The following is a 20,782-nucleotide window of genomic DNA, read 5'->3' as shown; positions in this document are numbered from 1 at the left end:
ACAGTCTGTGATGGCGAAAGCGGGAAAGATGGCGTGGCTACTTGCACCAAGAAATAAGCTATCGCTGTACAGCAAAGTCACGATATACAAGTCCATCCTCAGCCCCATATGGAAATACGCACTTCAAGTTTACGGCATCGCGTCAAAAACCAACTTAAATAAAATTAGAGTTGCTCAGTCAAAAATTCTACGACGAATATGCAATGCTCCATGGTACATACGATACAGCGACATCGAGAGGGACCTAAAGGTTCCCAAAGTGGGCGATGTTATACAATTACATGCAGCAAGGTACTTGCAACGACTTGGTGGTCACCCTAATGCGCTAGCCAGACGTCTAATTAACCCGCCAAGGAAAAGAAGACTCAAAAGGAGTCATCCACTGGATCTCCCTACTAGATCCCTCCTATAACATCTCATTAACTTTTTGTAAATATTCTAAATAATGTATGTACCTACTCCATATATGTAACATTAAGTTTAAGTATGTATCTCCTGTGATCAATTGTTTTTCCCCTTAAATGTAAAACTAGATTAAGTTGCCACGAAAGGTAGCAGTAAACTTGTTTACAAAAAAATACAAATTTTCCACATGAAAAAAAAAAAAAAAAAAAAAAAACATTGGTGACGCAATTGGCCGTACTCATACACTGCTGTGGACTTGAGAAAAAGACGGCTGTACCTGTCATTTTTGCTCGGACTTGCGTCTGTGTGTTTTCTTCTAGGAGTGTTGACCTCATCGCTTCCTCGTTCGCGTTTTGCTGGCGATTGATCATGTTTTCTTCTGATCCACTTGGGCCTTCGTTTTGCTGTATATTCCCGGCTGGTGGTCCACTTGTATTTTGCATTATAATTCTACTGCGCAATACTCTTGTGGGCAGCCGGCTTGAAACAACCGTTTTTTCTCGGTTCTTCTTTTTGCTTTTCCGTCTCGCTTCGTCTGCTGACGGCTTCTGAGACATGAGACACACAATTTTTGATTTTTTCCACTTTACACAGGCAGTACGCGACTGGTTGAGCCCCCAAGTGTAAGATATTATTTAGAGTATTGTTTATTCGTATTATTATCGCGGTGGCCTGGTATGTGTGCTTACAAAAGTTCTTAATGTTACGGCATATTTCTGCTGATTTTCTGCTGCTGCTGCCGTATGCTGCTGTTCTCTCCTTTTCACTGCTTCGCTCGGTTCCTCTTCTTCTCTGTCCGCTGTTGATCTTCTCCTGTTGCTACTGCTGTTGCTGCTGCTGTTACTACTGCTGTTGCTGCTGCTGTTACTACTGCTGTTGCTGCTAATCAGCTGTTCCTCTGCTGCTGTTATTACTGCTGTTGCTTATCCCCGCTGCCCCCTCAATAGGCCAGCTGGCCCACTCCTTCTTACATATATACAATATCTTTCTGTGTAAATAGTTTCAGTTTCCTATATATACATACATACATATTCATATTCATATAATGCTAAGAATATAAGTGAAGCGAACTTTGTGCTGCTTAATTGAGTCAAGTTTTAGTTGCGTTGAGTGTACTAGTTTAGTGGATGGGATGTCTGTCTCAGTGTGGAACTTTGTGTCTTGGTGCTGCCCTCTCCTTAACTAACTAACGAACTCTGCTAACTTTGGTGTCTAATTACTTTCGCCGTGGCTCAGACTGAGGCTCTTGCCCTGGCCAAACTTCTGCTTCAGTTGGCTGGTATTGGCCCGGAAGCGCTCCATCAGCTGCTGCCTGCCGCCTCCTCCAATCATCGCGCTGGACTGCAGCGGCGCCACCATCGCCATTGCCGCATCAGCGCTGGTTATAGACTATGAGCCCTTGAGCTTTTTCTTTGGATTGCTGCGGGTCTGATCGATGGGCGCCGAGGGTGGTAGCTCTCGATATTGATTCTGTTGTGGATTTGTTATTACGTTATTGGAAATTCAGATAATCTTTAGTTACTCACAATCTCCTCGTTGTCGGGCACACGGGATAGGAAATCCAGAAGCTCGTTGTTCGGTATAGTGTTGGGCCGCAGCAGGCGACGCGAGAACTTCATTAGGCCCCAGAAGAGCAGGAGCCAGCGCAGCGGCACAAAATGAAGCACCAGAATGGCGCCCAGAAGCAGAGCGACGGCCAACCAGGTCAGCTCGGGGACGGAAAAGTTGAATGTGATTCATATGGAGAAATCAGAGTTAATACCGATTGCGTATATAATAGGGTGGAAGTACTAACTTGATGGTGCTCTCAGCCAGGGAGGCCAGATAGCCAATGGTGTTCTGTACGGTTTGGGAGACTTCTTGAATGGCCTGGAGTCCCTCCTTGATGGACTTTTTCTCCTCCTTCTCCTTGTCATCTTCGTCGTCCTCATCGTACTCGTAGTCATAGTGCCCCGCAGAGGGGTCTGTCGTGCCCGTGATCATGCGAATCAGCCACTTTCTAAAGGGAAAAACCAATAAATTTGGTATACCCTAGAAGAAACATCCACTCACTTAAGTATAATGAGGAGTAGAACCAAAGGAACTGTCTCCAGATCGCCATAGACACAGCCCACAGTCCAAAAGACAAAGGCTATGCTGGAACGCACAGGAGATTCCCATTCAAAGCAGCTCCTAGACCAGAAAAAAGGGACTAATTAGAAGAGCAGTTTTCTATGGGGAAACTTCCACTCACTGCACAGAGCGGGCTGCATTCAGGATGTCCATGATGATCTCCTTGAGACGGTTGACATTGCGAAGAGCTGGCGCTTAAACTTGGCCTCCTGCTGTAATCCGGCAAACGGCTCGGATTTCGCTCCAGACGACAGTCAGCTCCAGCTGGATTTGGGGGGAGTTTCCTTTGGCTCGGACGCAGAGATTCTTGTCCTTCAGAGTGTACCAGCGCTTGACGCCGCTCTTGATGCGCAGCAGTGGAATGACGAGCTTGCCCAGGAACTCGACGCGATGATCGCGATCCTCGTCGAAGACTGTGATCTCTAGACCCTGTGTGATGTCTTTGACATTGCTGGGGAAGGGTATTCAATGAATTGGAGACCAGGATGGAGAAACAATTGCTCTTACAAGGTGAAGATCTTGTTCCAGTTTGGCGAGAGGGTCTTGTACTCCGTCTGAGTCTGTAGTCGCGCATTTCCCAGCTCGAGGACGCAAAAGGGATCCGACTTGCCGCCAATGTCCGCAGCTGCCAGGCTCGTGGCCCCAAAAATCTTCACTGTAAGATGACCCACATCCCTCAGGTTCTGCAGGCAGCGTAGAAAGCGATAACGATCTCTTAGCAGCTGGGACTCGCGCGGATCCTCCTTGAACGCCTTTAGGTCACTGATCGTCTCCAAGGCAGTGGTTCCGCTAATGGTGAGCATTAGGTGCACTTCGCCGGGGCAATCCTCCAGCTGCTTCCATATCTGGTGCGTTGTCTCGCTCTGGAACACACTCAAGTCGATGACGGCCTTGCCGTATAAGGTGTTCCGATTCCAGAGGGCCAGCTCCAGGCTCTGGTCCTCGTCCAACAGGTGCAGATCGAACTGTTCCAGCCAGCGCTCCGTCCAGGAAGACTTGCTCTTGTACTTCTCGTTGCCCCATCTATGTCGGAGGGCAAAATCTCTGTTTAAGGGAGGTGTGTTACTTCAAAGCAGATCGCACTCACCTGAACCTGAAGTGCGATTCGATCAGCTTGCTGCCGTCTTCGGCCAGCGGCAGATCGTTGGCCTTCACCAGCAGAATGGTGACCACTGAGCTCCAGATCTGCGACTTCAGACGCTTCGATGACTCGGCCAGTTTGGAGTTGCGCTGAAAGTGCTGCAAAAATCCAACCGATTAGCTTTCAATTGGGACACCGATCCCCACTCCCTTTCCCCTCCTCCCCACTCCAAATAGGCACCTCCATCAGGTCGTCGCAGCCCTGCTCCAGTTGTTCACACAGCTCCTCATGCTGCCGCCTCACATGCTTGAGCAACATGCGCGGTGCCCGCTTGCATCCAGCATTACCCACAAGTCCACACACCAATGTACAGAAAACCGAAAAGGGAAAACACAAAACAGAAGACCGAAAAACAAAACCTCAAGCCCAGCTTTGCTTTCGACGCTCAAGCAGTGACTAAAGGCAGTGGCAAAGGTCTTCGGCTCGAGTCAGAGCGATTGCGAGGCGGATACCCTAATAGCTTAAAGGGTATGCTAGCTGGACGGAGCTTAAGAGCATATCTATAGAAGTCTGAGGATATAACTCTGCCCAATGTACATCTCAATCTACACTACCTACAAACTCTATCTACATTATCAAAATATTATCCCCTGATCTGCATAGGGTATCAACGCTTCTATTCTCACTTTGTTTTCGCGTCTGCCATTGTGTTTTCCCACTTTGTCATATGTTTACTTTGAAATCGCCTTCATTACCTCCCAGATAACATGCAATGGCAATTGTCAGCGCTCAGGCTGGAGCTTTGTTGAGCCGAAGCCGATGCAGCGATCGGCGCTTTGTGTGCCGCTCTGCTCTCCCGTACTGCACAAGTCACGATGAGTGTGTCAATGGTGGAGTGGAGAGGGGGGGACAGCCGCTCACGGGGTAGATTCTGGCTAGTCAGTTCGGGTATTTAGTTCCGATCTCGGCTCAGTCGAGTAGCAGAGATAAAGCTCCATAAATATTTGCAATAGTCCGGGCCTCTCACCCCGAACCCGTAGGTATGTATGTAGGTCTATTAATTTCAGTTTGAGTTGAGTCATAAATAACTTTGTCGGTGGGCGGGGCTAAGGGGTAACCGAATATGAATGCTTATAATTAAACGTCTTCACACACAATCCAGAAGAGTGACTCTCTATGGGCCTATGGGTGGGTGCCGAGGGGCAATTAAGAGTGCCGCCACACAAAAGGTATCGAGGAAATCGCTTTGTTGAAAGCAAAAGGAAAACCACGGAGTGAACGGCTGATTGATGGCCCAGTCAAACGTTTCCGAACTCTCGACACTGGAATGGAATAGAGGGATTTATGAGTGCCACTCACCATTTCCTTGTCTTCTTGGCTACGCGGCCAGAGAGTCAAATTGATGCGTATCTCGCCAATGGCCCGCTTCCCGTGGCCGGCCGTGTCGCACAGCTGCAGGTGGATGTCCTCGGCCTTTCCCAGCTCCAGTTGGGTGAGATCCAGCTTGGCCGAGCCCATGAAATCGTCCTGCAAGCCCCAATCGTAGTCAAAGACCTAAACGCCGGACGGAAGGGATACAGGGTCAAGGCGGAAATTGATTTCGATTAGTACGAAAGAGCTTCAGATTTCTGAGGGTAGTGCCAAATTGATTTGGTGTTCGGATTTTCCCAATGCCAGAAATTCTCTAAGGGACTATAAATTCCCATTACGGACATGAAGTTGAATCAAATAGGAAATTATTAAGAAATAAGAAAGGAAGCTTGAGGATGTAATTGATTTGATTTGCAGCGGCCGCAAGTCAATGGGGAATTTATACATGAAATAGGAAAAATAATTTAAAAATAGCTAATTGTAATCTTTAAATTGAGTAAGGGATTCATTTATGGTTTAACGGTTTAATTGGAACAAAAACTAAAACAAAAAGAGACATTACTGTTCTGGCAGCGGTGGGATTCGAACCCACGCCTCCGGGGAGACTGGTGCCTTAAACCAGCGCCTTAGACCGCTCGGCCACGCTACCCTGATGAAAATCATTTCTTGGCTAATCATTCTTAGCTAAGTGATACATACATATAGTGACATATCCATAATTCCCCACATCCCATACACATTATGTTTATGTACAATTCATCCACCCCAACCACACAAGTAACAGGACCCCACTCAAGAATCAATAACTGTTTCTTCCCATACTCCAAGCTAGGGCCCCCCATAATATAAACAATGGACCACATTGTTTCATCAACATTAGAATCACGCCACTCTCGAGAAATCGATTCTTTAGAATCACGCCACTCATGAGGACCAATCAAAGCTAGACATAAAACCAAGGAGTATCACATTCCTAGCTCCGTCATGTAATGTAACACCGATCGCCAGCAGTGGATGCCTTTCATCAAAGCCGACGCATCCCCAAATATCGATCCAGGCACGTACGCCACCGACACGAAGATGCAGCCGAGGAAAGCAACGCCCGAAGCCAGAGTCGGGAGTTCCAAGAGAAGGGCTCATGGAAACTAGCCAGCAGCAGAGAGATCAGTTCCGTTTGAGACAAGCAGACCAAAGTCAAGTCGGGGAATTCATTTAAATCTTGTGACATAAAGATATTTAAGTTGTAAAATAAAAGTCTTTTTTAAAAAACTTAAAATCGAGTTGCGGATATTTAACTGGCGCAGTCGGTAGGATTTCGTTTAAAATTAACTCCTATATTTCGGTAATGGTCAGCTTGTGTAATTTCTAATTACTGTGATCACGTAATTCCGGAATCGTTAATAAAATTGTGAAATCCGCCAAAGAACCTATGTGTTACGAGCACATACGATTTGCAAAACTAAAATTAAGTGAACTGAAGTAAGCGGAGATAGTGATCCACCAAGAACAGTGAAACACTAAATACAAAATCAAAAAACTTACAAGTGAACCAAAATAAAGTTAAAAACTACTGAAAACAAAACAAAACCCAATCAACACCAACAACATGGCGTTACCACCACTATCATTGAGCGAAATCCACTTGAACCAGGCACTGCTGTCGATCAGACAAATACCTGCCTATGACGGTTCATCTGGACAGCTAAGCTCATTTATCAAACGAATCGAATATGTATGCGGATAATATCCAACTGAAGATCTTCGCCAACAAAGGATCCTATTTGGAGCGACCGAGATCCAACTGTCAGGAGAGGCACAACGCATATCGCAAATGATACAACCCAACACGTGGCTCGAACTGAAGACGGCGCTGATCAACGAGTTCAAAAATCACACACCATATGAAGAACTCTTACGACAACTATACACCACCAGATTCAACGGCAGTCTTCGTAAGTTTATAGAAGAATTAGAGATAAAAGCATTATTAATAAACAATAAGCTAAACTTAGAAAACATACCAGAAAATAATGTCATTTATAAAAACGCTTTGAACAACACAATTAAAGATGTCATTACTCGAAAACTTCCTGACAGAATGTTCATGACCTTAGCAAGAAAAGATATTACCACATTGTCTAATCTTAAGAAGGCAGCACAAGAAGAAGGATTGTACGAAGCTAGTACAACAGATTCAGGTACAAATAAAGATCAATCGAAATCGTCTCAATCAAATCGAAAGAATGTTGGAAACTATTATCCAAATTATAATACTACTAACTATCACAATCAAACTCAGAGTTCATCTGGAACAGGTCAGACTAATCGAACAAATCAAAATCAAAATTCCAAAAATCCTGGATTATACAATGAGTTCAAAAATTCCTTGAATCAAGGTAGGGCTCAGAATCCATTCAATCAGCAAATATCTCAAAACCAAGCTAGTGGGAGTGGACCCAACCAACCTACTAAAAGAGGGAGGGAGAGCCAGAGTGGCCAAACGAAGATGGACGTAAATTTTCATCAAGCCGCCTCGGAAGAAACCGAGGAGCACCCTATATAAACATTACCATTAATAAAAGAATATTAAGGTGTATCGCTGACTCGGGATCATCGATCAACATCATGAAAGAAAATTATACAGATTCCGAGATAAAAGACGATAACCTTACGGTCCATACCATCAATGGACCTGTCCGTTTAACTAAGAGTATAATGAGGAATGCGAACAAAACATGTCCGTCCGAACAAAAGTTCTACATACATAACTTTTCCGAAAATTATGATATTTTATTAGGAAGAGAATACCTGATGGCAAGTAAAGCCGTCATCGATTACAGAAATGACACTGTAACACTAGTAGCTAGGTCGCACCCAATCATTCAGAGTGGAGAAGCTATTGAAGCCGGCAAGACCGCACAGAAGTGCACTGATCCCTCTACAAAAGAAGAGAAGATCGCACCTGAGTGCCTTGACCCATCTCCAGAGGGAGATCAATACTTCGCTTCCGCTCTAGACAGTGAATTAAGGGAATGTAATCAATTAAGATTGGAACACTTAAACGACGAAGAGAGGGAAGAGTTAAAGAAGGTCTTATATGAGTTTAAGGATGTGCAGTACAGAGAAGGTGACAATTTGACTTTCACAAGTACAATCAAGCACGAGATCAAAACTCAACATGAAGACCCGGTCTACAGACGACCATACAAATATGCCCAGATACATGATCAGGAGGTAAACCAGCAAATCAAAGATATGATCAGGCAGGGAATAATTCGAAAGTCGAATTCTCCTTACTGCTCGCCCATATCTATGATTCCGAAGAAGATAGATGCTTCAGGAAAGCAAAAATATCGAATGGTAGTAGACTATAGAAGTCTAAATGAAATATCAGTTAAGGACAAATTCCCAACTCCACGAATGGATGAAATCCTAGACAAACTAGGTAAATGTCAGTATTTTACGACAATCGATTTAGCAAAAGGTTTCCATCAAATACCCATGGAACCTAGCTCAATCCCCAAAACTGCGTTCTCCACTAAGCATGGACATTACGTGTTCACTCGTATGCCCTTTGGGCTAACCACTGCCCCAGCTACCTTCCAAAGATGTATGAACAATCTGCTAGAAGAGTTAATCTTCAAAGATTGCTTTGTATACTTAGATGACATCATTATATTTTCCACTTCATTGGAAGAACACTTGTTGTCACTAAGGAGAGTATTTGGAAAGTTGAGAGACGCCAACTTGAAGCTACAAATGGATAAATGTGAATTCATGAAAAAGGAAACTGAATTCCTAGGTCATGTAGTCACTACTGAAGGAATAGTACCAAATCCAGTCAAAATCTCTGCCATTGTCAAATTTCCAATACCAGAAACGACTAAACAAATAAAGTCATTCTTAGGTCTGTGCGGGTTCTACAGGAAATTCATTCCTAATTTTGCAAACATAGCAAAACCCATGACACTCAAACTAAAGAAAGGAGCTGTCATAGACCCCAAGGAAGAAAAGTACGTCGAGGCATTTGAGAGACTAAAAGTACTCATCACCTCAGACCCTATCCTTGCATTCCCAGACTTCGACAAAATTTTCACGGTAACAACCGACGCTAGTAATATAGCATTGGGAGCGGTTTTGTCACAAGAACACAAACCGATCTGCTACGCTAAACGAACACAAAATAAAGTATTCAGCCATCGAAAAGGAATTATTGGCAATTCTGGGCAACCAAGTATTTCCGTTCATACCTGTTCGGTAGAACATTCGAGATACAAAGCGATCATAAACCCTTGATTTGGTTGAACAACCTCAAGGAGCCAAATATGAAATTACAAAGGTGGAAAATAAAACTGAATGAGTTTGATTTTAAAATGAAATATCTACCAGGCAAAGAAAATCATGTAGCTGATGCCTTATCAAGGGTAAAGCTTAATGAAAATCTCCTTGGAGAAGCTTCCAATAGCGTTGGTGCAACTGTACATAGCGCACAGGAAGACAATCTAAATCACATTGCTATCACGGAAAGACCAATTAACTATTACAATCGGAAAATTGAGCTAATAAAAGGCAATGAAGAAACAATTCGTTATTTTCACAAGCTAATCATCAAGATCACGTATAAGGAAATGACTAACACCTTAGCGAAGGATATAATAAAGGAATATCTATGCACCAAAAAGAGCGCATTATATTTCCATAACGAAATAGATTTTCCTCCATTCCAAAAAGCCTATTTAGAAATCATTAATTCTAACAATATAACCAAAGCTATTAAATCAAGCACGAAACTCCTAGATATTCAGAATTACGCTGAATTTAAAGAAACCATATTAAAGAATCATAAAGGCTTACTCCATCCAGGGATAGAGAAAACCGTCAATTGGTTTAGGGGAAAATACTATTACTAGGATTATCAAAAACTAATCCAAAACATCATAAGCGAATGTCCTACTTGTAATATTGCCAAAACAGAGCATAGAAATACGAAGCTGGCATTCGAAACTACACCGGAAATACTGAGCATCAGAGAGAAATACGTCATAGATTTCTATATTTCCTATCATGTATTGACGTATACTCGAAGTTTGCCACTCTTGTAGAAGTAAAAAGTCGTGACTGGTTAGAAGCAAAAAGATCCATCATGAAAGTTTTTAACGAGATGGGCAAACCAATTGAAATCAAAGCCGATAAAGATTCAGCTTTTATGTGCACAGCATTGCAAGCATGGCTGAATGCGGAAAACGTCAAAATAGAGATCACTTCCAGCAAAAATGGAATATCTGACGTATAAAGATTTCATAAAACAGTAAATGAAAAATTAAGAATAATATCTAGCGAGGATAACACAGAAGATAGATTCACGAAGTTTGAATTAATTCTTTATACTTATTGTGGAGATAATTTTTTTTATCCCCAATCGGCCGACTAATTATTTCGAATTAAATAAAACTCGGCGCAGAAATAAAATTACGATATGTTCTTTAGTGCGTGACATCCAAATTGCAAGTGTGGCTTGCCTGCCCTTTACATTGCCGCTCCGATCGCTAAGCACAGCTTCGCTCGGCCGACGTCGGTAGGCAGACGCAAAGCGGAGATAGCGAAGAGCGAGCTGGCAGAGAGCGTTTAGCAGGGCAAGCAAGCGCAGAGCTTTAACAAACAAATGAGTGACATAGACATAAGTAACAAACAAAATAAGCGGCTGAGGGCCAAGAATTAGGTGCTATTTGGCAAGCAGCTAATCGGCTGGGTTCTGCTCCGAACATTCACCCCCCGTTGGAAGGCAAAGGCTTTCAACAGATCCATCCTGAAGGGGCAGAACCGCTATTTTTCCAACGGCCCTCTTGAAAAGGCCTTTTTGAGTGCGGATGACGGCTACTCTGATGGTTCCATCTTTTCCTGGTATGACGCTCTCAAAGCGGCCAAGCGGCCACCTTAATGGTGGCAGCGTTTCCTCCTTGATCATGACGAGCGCTCCTAGCTTGATGTTTGGAGACGATGACCGCCACTTGCTCCGCTCCTGAAGAATCGAAAGATACGCCGTGCTCCATTTTCTCCAAAACGCCTGCTTCATTTGACACAGCCGCTGCCATCGACTAAGTAGGTTGACCCGGAGATGCGCCACATCTGGCTCGTCGAATGCAGCTTTCGGGGCTCCATTGAGAAAGTGGTTTGGCGTGAGCACATCTAGATCATCGGGACTTTCTGTAATTGCATAAAGCGGACGGGAATTTAACAAAGCAGAGATTTCACAAGCCAAGGTCTGAATTTCATCAAGAGTAAAAATGTAGGTCCCGACGATGCGATGAAAATGATATTTAGCTGCTTTAACGCCGCCTCCCACAAACCCCCAAAATGAGGTGAGCGAGGGGGGATGAATTTCCAGTCGATTCCACTAGAAACGCAGAGATGTGACACAGCCGACGTATGAGGATCACTGAGGAACATTTGCCGAAGCTCCAAAAGCTCCTTTTTTGCTCCTACAAAATTTGTAGCGTTGTCTGACCAGATGATTCGAGGTTTGGGACGTAGACTTATAAAACGCCTTAATGCTGCCAGAAAGGATTCTGTAGATAGATCCCGAACGACTTCCAAATGAGTTGCTTTGGTGCTAAAGCATACGAAGACAGCGATGTAACATTTGATAGGAGGCCTGCTTCTGACTTCCGACTTGTGATAAAAGGGTCCGCAAAAATCAACGCCCGTTGTGTGGAATGCTGGATTAGTCCTCACGCGATCCGCAGGCAAGTTTCCCATGATATGTTCCCTCAGCACTGGCTTCAAACGAAAGCATCTAACACATTTGCGAATGATTCCCGCAACATATTTGCGTCCACCAATAGGCCAGAATTTTTGCCGAAGCAGTCCGAGCAATCCTTGAGCTCCTGCGTGGAGAAACCTTTCGTGAAAGAAGATAATAATAGAGACAGTGACAGGATGTCCCTTAGGAAGCAGGATCGGGTGCTTCGCGTCGTAGTCCAATTCGGCATTTTGGAGGCGGCCTCCAACACGCAGCAATCCAAAGCTATCCAGAAATGGATTCGGTGAGGCCATCCTGCTTTTTGGGGGTAGGGCCTGTTTGCTGCCGAGGGCCCTTATCTCTTCCGAAAATTGTTGCTGCTGTATTGCCCTTATGAGCAAATGCGTACCATTTTTGATGTCGATTACGGTAAGTTGACCCTTCGACCGCGCTATGCCTTTGTCCTTGAGAATGTAGAATCGATATATGTAAGCAAAGACGCGCTGCATGGATCCGAATGAGTTTTGAAATTTGCAATCGTACGATACATCCCTTTCGTTTGAAACAACCAATGCTGCATGACGACGTTCTGGTACATCGGTCGGCAATTGCAAGCCTGCAGGCCACTCTGAGCTCTCAAGACGCAAGAATGGTGGTCCAGAGATCCAAAGGCTGCTATCCATTAGTTCAACGGGCGTGGATCCACGTGATATGATGTCGGCAGGATTCAACTTTGTGGGCACGTGATGCCAAGTCATTCCAGCGGTGAGCTCCTGAATCCGCTGAACTCGATTAGAAACAAATATATTAAAATTCAATGGTGATTCTCGAATCCAGGCAAGGGCTATGGACGAATCCGACCAGCAATGTATTTGGCATGGAGCTGATAATCCCTTAACTATGGTGGACACTAGTTCGGCTAATACGAGGGCAGCGGACAGCTCAACCTTGGGGATAGTCATACTTTTCAAGGGCGCGACTCTGGATTTAGAGCATAAGAGATGACTTTGCACAATGCCAAGAGCTTCCGAACGCATGTATACACAGGCGCCATATGCTGCTCGCATCACAAAACGCGTGCATTTCTAATCTGGCTTGCTGCCGAAGCACGTAACGTGGAAACTTAAAGTTTTTAACCATCGACAACTGCGAAGTCAGCTCAATCCAAGTCGTATGTAGATCCTGGGGCAGGCTTTCGTCCCAATTCAACTTTAGGCTTTCGTTCCATAGCGACTGCATAAATATTTTAGCTTTTGTGATGATGGGAGAGATGAGCCCTAGAGGATCGTAGAACCTAGCTAGTGTAGACAGGACCGAACGCTTCGATATTGGGCCTGCAGCGGTTCCGACGTGAGCGAAGCTAAACAGAAGATTGTCCGTGGTGGGATCCCAAACTAGACCAAGCGCCTTGGTTACTTCAGTCCCGACATGAAAGGTAAGGAACTTTTCGCGATCCGCCTCCGATACGCCTTCCAAAGCAGCGGGTTCATTGGAACACCATTTACGTATGGGAAAACATCCTTTCGAAAGTAGCTCCTTTACCTGCTGACGAATCTTGATGACAGAATCAATGCTGTCCCCTCCAGATATGAGATCATCGACATAGAAATCTCTTCGAACAACATCAGCGCCAAGCGGAAAACGCAACTCTTCATCATTTGCCAATTGATGCATAGCACGAATTGCTAAGAAAGCGGCAGGTTTGGTTCCGTAAGTAACAGTCTCCAACTTGAACACCTGAATCTCCTCCTTCGGGTCATTGCGCCATATGATGCACTGCACGTGCGTATCGGGATGGGAAACGCGTACACAGCGGTACATTTTGCAGATATCGCCACACAAGGCGACTTTAAACGAGGGGGAACGTTGTGAGTTGCTGCGTACACCGCAACTCTACAGTTATACCCGATACTAAGTCAGTATGGCTATCCTGCGGCAGACGCCGCTAATATTGAACCACACGACAAAGAGGGCGTGCGAGAGAGACAGAAAATCAGTCTGAGCGTGACGTCGGGCGCTGCGTGACCACTGCAAATTGATTTCTTGCTTTTGGCTACAAAAATGATCCGATCTGATCCAGATTCAGCAATCTGATAGATATAGTCATTATCTATGATTCTGCGTTTTTAGTTTTCTCGAATGTGCAATATTGTGGATGCAACAGATTTTCACTCTTTGTGTGGGCGGAAGGGGGTGGGGCGAAATTCTGAGATATACGTTTTATAGTGAGATCTAACAGAAGTGCGGATACCAAATTTGGTTACTCTAGCCTTAATAGTCTCTGAGATTTGTGGATGCCACAGATTTTCGTCCTTTGCGGGGGCGGAAGGGGGTGTGGCGAAATTTGGACACGAAACGGTCAAGGTCAGATATCACAGGAGTGTGGATACCAAATTTGGTTGCTCTGGCTCTTATAGGTTCTGAGATCCTTGAACTCATATTTTGCAATTGGCAAAGCCGACCATGAAACCTGTGTGTTAGAGAGAGACAGAGCGAGAAAGAATGAAATTGTTTTCTTGATTCTGGCTATAATAATTATACGATCTGGTTGAGATTTTACACTTTAGAACAAATAGTCATCCTTTACGATTCTGCATTTTTGGTTTTATCGTATCTTTAAAAATGTGGATGCCACAGATTTTCGTCCTTTGTGGGGGCGGAAGTGGGCGGGGCAAAGTTTTGAAATATTTTTGTAGCAGTGACATATCACAGATGTCTGGATCCAAAACATCGTTGCTCTAGCTCTTATAGTCTTTGAGCACTAGGCGCTGAAGGGGACGGACGGACGGACGGACGGACGGACAGACGGACAGACAGACAGGGCTCAATCGACTCGGCTATTGATGCTGATCAAGAATATATATACTTTATGGGGTCGGAAACGATTCTTTCTGGACGTTACACACATCCACTTTTACCACAAATCTAATATACCCCAATACTCATTTTGAGTATCGGGTATAAAAAGCGGAAACGAAGCAGAGTTATCAGAATTTTAGGTTGGATGGTGGGTCCAGCCATTAGCGCATCATTCAGTGATACTCCAGACGCTGTTTTGGCAGATCCATCGAACACTACGCGTAATTTGGTGGTTGTACTATCATGCTTGTGGACGCAATGGTGTGGCAAGAAGTACTGCGGGAGGTCTGACTGCCGCGAAGCTGGCGACATGTGTCCTAAATCACGATACTCCTGGAGAAACTCCATATATTTTGCCTTAAGCTGTGCATTTTTTGCTAGCTTCCTCTCCAAATTGAGAAATCTACGTAGCGCCTGCTGATACGATTCTCCTAATTCCTCTAGACTGAATTTGGTTGGCAAACGCACGGAGTAAGCTCCGGACTCTAGGCGAATGCAGTTTGTGACGAAATGCAAGCGGAGATGACAGGGGGATCTTCAACGGCTGCTAGCGCCGCACGGGCTTTCTCAGAGTTTTTAATACTTCCTGACACTATCCAGCCAAGTTTCGTCTTCTGCAATGTTGGCAATTGGTCTGACAGTCGAATCTGTCCAACGCACATTAATTCGAAAAACAAACCAGCACCTATCAACAGATCGACACGCTGGGGCTTGGCGAAATTAGGATCAGCCAGTTTTAGATTATTTGGCATTGGCCAATCCTTTGCGTCTAGGCCGAAGTTAGGCTGCATTCCTGTGATTGAGGTAGTGATATTTGCAGAGAGGAAACCGCGATAGCTTTCGTCTTGAGATTGCAGGACGATGTCCACAGCCTTGCTGTATGGTAGAATTGACTCTCCAATACCGGCGATTTTAACGTGAGACGGGTGAGGATCTAACTGCAGCTGATTGGCGAGTCTCGATGTTATAAAGTTAACCTGTGAAGCGGAATCTAAAATGGCAGAGATTTTTGACTCGAGGGGGGAGGGCTAATATATTTTGCTTGCTACTAGGGCACTTGCAGGGTCATGCTGGGTCGATTCCGTGCTCGGCGACGGCAACTCAGCGTCAGCGCCCGACTGCATGTGGAGCAGTGTGTGATGCTTGGCTTGGCAATTTCTACATGCCCCTGACTTGCAGCGTTGCAATGAATGGCCTTTGTTGAGGCAGTTTAGACATAAATGGCGCTTCTTCACCTCCTTGTATCGAGAAAAAACAGGGAGATCTATAAATGCCTGGCATCGGGATATGTAGTGATCGGAGGATTTGCAATACTTGCATGTTGAGCTATTATGATCGTTAATGGAGGTGATTAGGGTGCTGGGTTTACTTTCTCCCACCTGCTGGCTAGGAATTGTTACCATAGCCGATCCCAAATTTTCCAGCATCCGACATCTTGCTTCCAAGAATGAGGCCATGCTTGACCACCGAGGCAATCCTGCCGTCGGCAAGTTCTCTTCCCATTTCTCCTTGGTCTTGTGGTCCAATTTCGTGCCTATGATGAAGATCAGCAACCCATCGGAAATCTCCTGCGGGGTCGCCAAGGTCTGAAGTGCACGCAAGTGCGAAATGATTTTATCGCTGAGCGCGAGCAAGCCGATAGCCGAGGCCTTCTCCACCCCTTGCAGCCCGAAAATAGCCTTGACGTGTGCCTGAAAATGTAACAGTTTATTATCGAATCGCAACATTAGTAAATTCAACGCCTTGTCGTAATTCTCCTCAGAAAGTTCCAAGGAACGAATCGTATCCAGCGCAGCACCATCTAGACATCCACGAAGATATTGGAATTTTTCGATGATTGGTATACGATGGAATTCTGGCCAATCCATGTAGCTCCCACCGAATCGCGGAAGCTGCAACTCGGGCATTCGAGAACGGCCTATACTATTATATGCGAACAACGACGAATTCCCCTCGAGAGTATGCCGAGCCGTTGAATTGGCAACATTTACCGTGCGAGCAGCCATCAACTCCCGCGACAGCCTGGACCTAACCTTGACATAAACATTCGAAAAGTCCAGCCGGGCATCATGGGCTAACTGCAGGAAATCCAGCCTTTCAAGGCTCGTTTGAGCGGCATCGAAATCCGCATTCATTCGCTCGATCTGCTCTAAGCGAGCTTGAAGTTCTGCCTCATCTAACTCGGCAAGCTCTTCCTTGGTGAGAAAGCGATCCATGGCCTTTAGTTGGCGCGCGATGGACTCGGCCTTGTGCTTGTAGAAATCTACATCACTCGGCATTGCTGCGTTCGCGACATTGGTAGGCTCAGGTGCTGCCATGTTGAGGTTTTAAAAGAGTCACTCAGCACGACCGAAAAAGACACCCTGTATACGTATAAACGTGGGAACCGAAAGCAAAGGGATTACAGCTAATGCCTTTAGCTGTGCGAGCTGTCCGATTCCGCTTTGTACTCCGCTTGTGTGTATTAGTGAGTTCGCTGCACTGCCTACCGCACTGCACTGACCGAATTGTCGCGACAGAGAAATTAATAGCCAGCAATGCGTGTATGTAGGTGTATGTAAGTGTGTTTTAGCTCCGAATTGTGCTTAGCCGCCGAAAATTTGCTAGGGCTGACGAATGTCGATCGCGAATGATTATTAATTGACACTGCAACTCAGAGATCACGTCGGGGTCACCAAATTTTATGTGGAGATAATGTTTTTTATCCCCAATCGGCCGACTAATTATTTCGAATTAAATAAAACTCGGCGCAGAAATAAAATTACGATATGTTCTTTAGTGCGTGACATCCAAATTGCAAGTGTGGCTTGCCTGCCCTTTACATTGCCGCTCCGATCGCTAAGCGCAGCTTCGCTCGGCCGACGTCGGTAGGCAGACGCAAAGCGGAGATAGCGAAGAGCGAGCTGGCAGAGAGCGTTTAGCAGGGCAAGCAAGCGCAGAGCTTTAACAAACAAATGAGTGACATAGACATAAGTAACAAACAAAATAAGCGGCTGAGGGCCAAGAATTAGGTGCTATTTGGCAAGCAGCTAATCGGCTGGGTTCTGCTCCGAACACTTATAATGATAAAACCAAACATAATATCACAAATAGGACACCAGCTGATATATTCATTTATGCAGGCTCACCTGATTATGACATCCAACTAAATAAAGTGAATAAAATCACTCAATTAAATAAAAACCGCATAGAGTATGAAGTAGATACCCGCTATAAACTATCACCTCTAGTTAAGTTTAAGGTAACAAATCCTTTCAAAAGGACGGGCGAAATTAGACAGGTAGACGAAAAACATTATGACGAAAAGGATAGGGGTAGGAAAATAACTCATTATAAATCAAAATTCAAGAAAAAGAAGAAATCTAATAGAAGCATATATAATAATTCCAGAGAAACCGAGGAAGTTAATGGAATCGGCGAACTTCAACACAATTAAAATCCTCATCTTCCTCATAATTACCATCGTAATGGCACAGGGCCAAAACATAGAAATAAATCCTATAAAATCCCAAAACGGATATATGATATTCAAAACTGGATCGATTAACAATTACGAATACCATTATCTAACTGTTAATGTAACTAAAACCGAAGAACTATACCAAAATTTATTAATGCAAGCCACTAAATTCCAGGACATAATCCAAATAAAATATCTAGTAGACAAATTGCAAAGAGAAATGAACGGGCTAAAAATAACCAAAAGAAATAAAAGAGGCCTAATCAATATAGTAAGAACAGCCTACAAATATCTCTTTGGAACACTAGATCAGGAAGATAAAGTCGATTTGGAACAAAAAATAGAAAATTTAGCCAGCCATAGCATTCAAATGAATGAACTAAATTTAGTAATAGATGCAGTTAATAGCGGAATAAACGTAATAAACAAACTTGATGAAGAAAAAGACAGGAATCAACAAATAGAAATTTTTATATTCAATCTACAACATTTCACAGAATATATCGAAGATATAGAACTAGGTATGCAATTAACTAGGCTCGGTATATTTAATCCAAAATTATTAAAACAAGACTACCTGAAACAAATAAGTTCTGAGAAAATTCTAAATATAAAAACCTCCACATGGCTAAAATCCGATACCAACGAAATTCTAATAATTTCCAACATTCCCAAAGATATTACAAAAGTACCAATCTATAAAATCGTTCCGTATCCAGACGAATTAAATAACATGTTAACAGATATGACATACGACAAGTACTACATAAAAAATGAAGAAGTATTTGTTAAAGAAACTAGATTGAAAACCAATGACAATTGTATAAAAAGAATTTTAATGCAAATTCCCACTAAGTGTCCATATTCCAAAATTTTTCAAAACTTTCTAATAAACTTTATTGAACCCAATATACTAATCACATGGAATCTTCCAAAAACAACGCTAAACCAGAATTGTGTAAACCAAGAAATCATAGCGGAAGGAAATACCATTATAAAAATCTACAACTGTTCAATCCAATTAAATGAATTTACAATATCAAACACAATGTTAGATTTTGCCCAGAATGTTTATGTCAACAACAACATAACTAAAATAAAACCACTGTCGTATGTCCAAACTAATGAAATAATTATGCAATACACCAAATATAGTAACCTATTACAAATAAGTCTACTAATTTCATTTGTCATAATTATATTAGTACTACTAAGTTATGTAGCTGTTAAATTTAAGAAAACTTCTAAAAGAGTCACGGTATTAACCCTATAATAGAAGCAGAAGAGGAACCAACCTCAGCCACCGCACTTGACACCCCGTCACTATACCCGAGGGTAATCGCCTAGGGACAGGCTAATAAACGTTGGGGGAGTGACATATCCATAATTCCCCACATCCCATACACATTATGTTTATGTACAATTCATCCACCCCATACACACAAGTAACAGGACCCCACTCAAGAATCAATAACTGTTTCTTCCCATACTCCAAGCTAGGCCCCCCCATAATATAAACAATGGACCTCATTGTTTCATCAACATTAGAATCACGCCACTCTCGAGAAATCGATTCTTTAGAATCACGCCACTCATGAGGACCAATCAAAGCTAGACATAAAACCAAGGAGTATCACATTCCTAGCTCCGTCATGTAATGCAACACCGATCGCCAGCAGTGGATGCCTTTCATCAAAGCCGACGCACCCCCAAATATCGATCCAGGCACGTACGCCACCGATACGAAGATGCAGCCGAGGAAAGCAACGCCCGAAGCCAGAGTCGGGAGTTCCAAGAGAAGGGCTCATGGAAACTAGCCAGCTGCAGAGAGATCAGTTCCGTTTGAGACAAGCAGACCCAAAGTCAAGTCGGGGAATTCATTTAAATCTTGTGACATAAAGATATTTAAGTTGTAAAATAAAAGTCTTTTTTAAAAAACTTAAAATCGAGTTGCGGATATTTAACTATATATATATTATGCATATATTTCCCGTGTGAAAATTTTTGTGAAACTGTTGGGACTACGCGATGGATGTCTCACCTTCACGATAATCGGCTGAAAGGGGTCCTCGACGGGAACAATGAACACCTCGTCCCACACGGGATTTAGGTCGCGGTGTATGGTGCGCGACTTGTGCAGCAGTCGACCGCTAACCTTGAACTTTACATAAGGATCACTCAGTCCTGTCGCAGGGCGAAAGACAAAGGAAAATTAATGTTGCAGCAGCTGGTGCAGTGTAGTAGCCAGCACAAAAATATAGGGAATTGGTTATCTTCTTTCGTCTCGTGAGACCCCCTAGTGATCTTTCAAATGATCAAGCTTTAGCCGCTCTTAAGGTTGGATCAAAGCTTTAGCCGCTCTTAAGTCCGAACGCCCACGCACACATGCAAGCGACGGACAGTGGGAAGCATAGACGGCAATCGTACGATTGCACAGTTAAGCTATGCTGTGCATTAGACGATCGTCTAATGCTGCTCGAATGTTCTAGATCATACGATTGCACAGTTAGGAAAAAGCTCAAAAGCTCTGCTGCACAGGCTACTCAGTCCATCGTCTATTACTGCTTTGAACAAAAGAAGAAAGTTGATCGATCTGTAAAGACGCGATAATTCCCGAGTGCGAGCAACATACACAGTGCACACATATATATATAGTGCTGTCCGGAAAATATATATATTTCCACATATATATGCTGGAAGCATATAATTACAAGTGCCGTACAGTCCAGTGGTCAGTGAATAAGAAGAATTTAGT

At 43.8% G+C, this 20,782-nt stretch overlaps 1 non-coding gene and 1 pseudogene across 1 annotated transcript; both read right to left on the bottom strand.

The window, feature by feature from the left end:
- Nucleotides 1-1,312: 1,312 nt before the first annotated feature.
- Nucleotides 1,313-20,227, bottom strand: LOC117190722 (annotated as a pseudogene).
- Nucleotides 5,537-5,618, bottom strand: Trnal-aag. The gene has a single exon. It is a non-coding gene; the product is annotated as a tRNA-Leu (tRNA).
- Nucleotides 20,228-20,782: the final 555 nt, after the last annotated feature.

Source organism: Drosophila miranda, assembly GCF_003369915.1.
Source record: "Drosophila miranda strain MSH22 chromosome Y unlocalized genomic scaffold, D.miranda_PacBio2.1 Contig_Y1_pilon, whole genome shotgun sequence".
NCBI lineage: Eukaryota > Metazoa > Arthropoda > Insecta > Diptera > Drosophilidae > Drosophila > Drosophila miranda.
The sequence above is the reverse complement of the archived record's forward strand: the minus strand, read 5'-3'. Positions and strand labels throughout refer to the sequence as shown.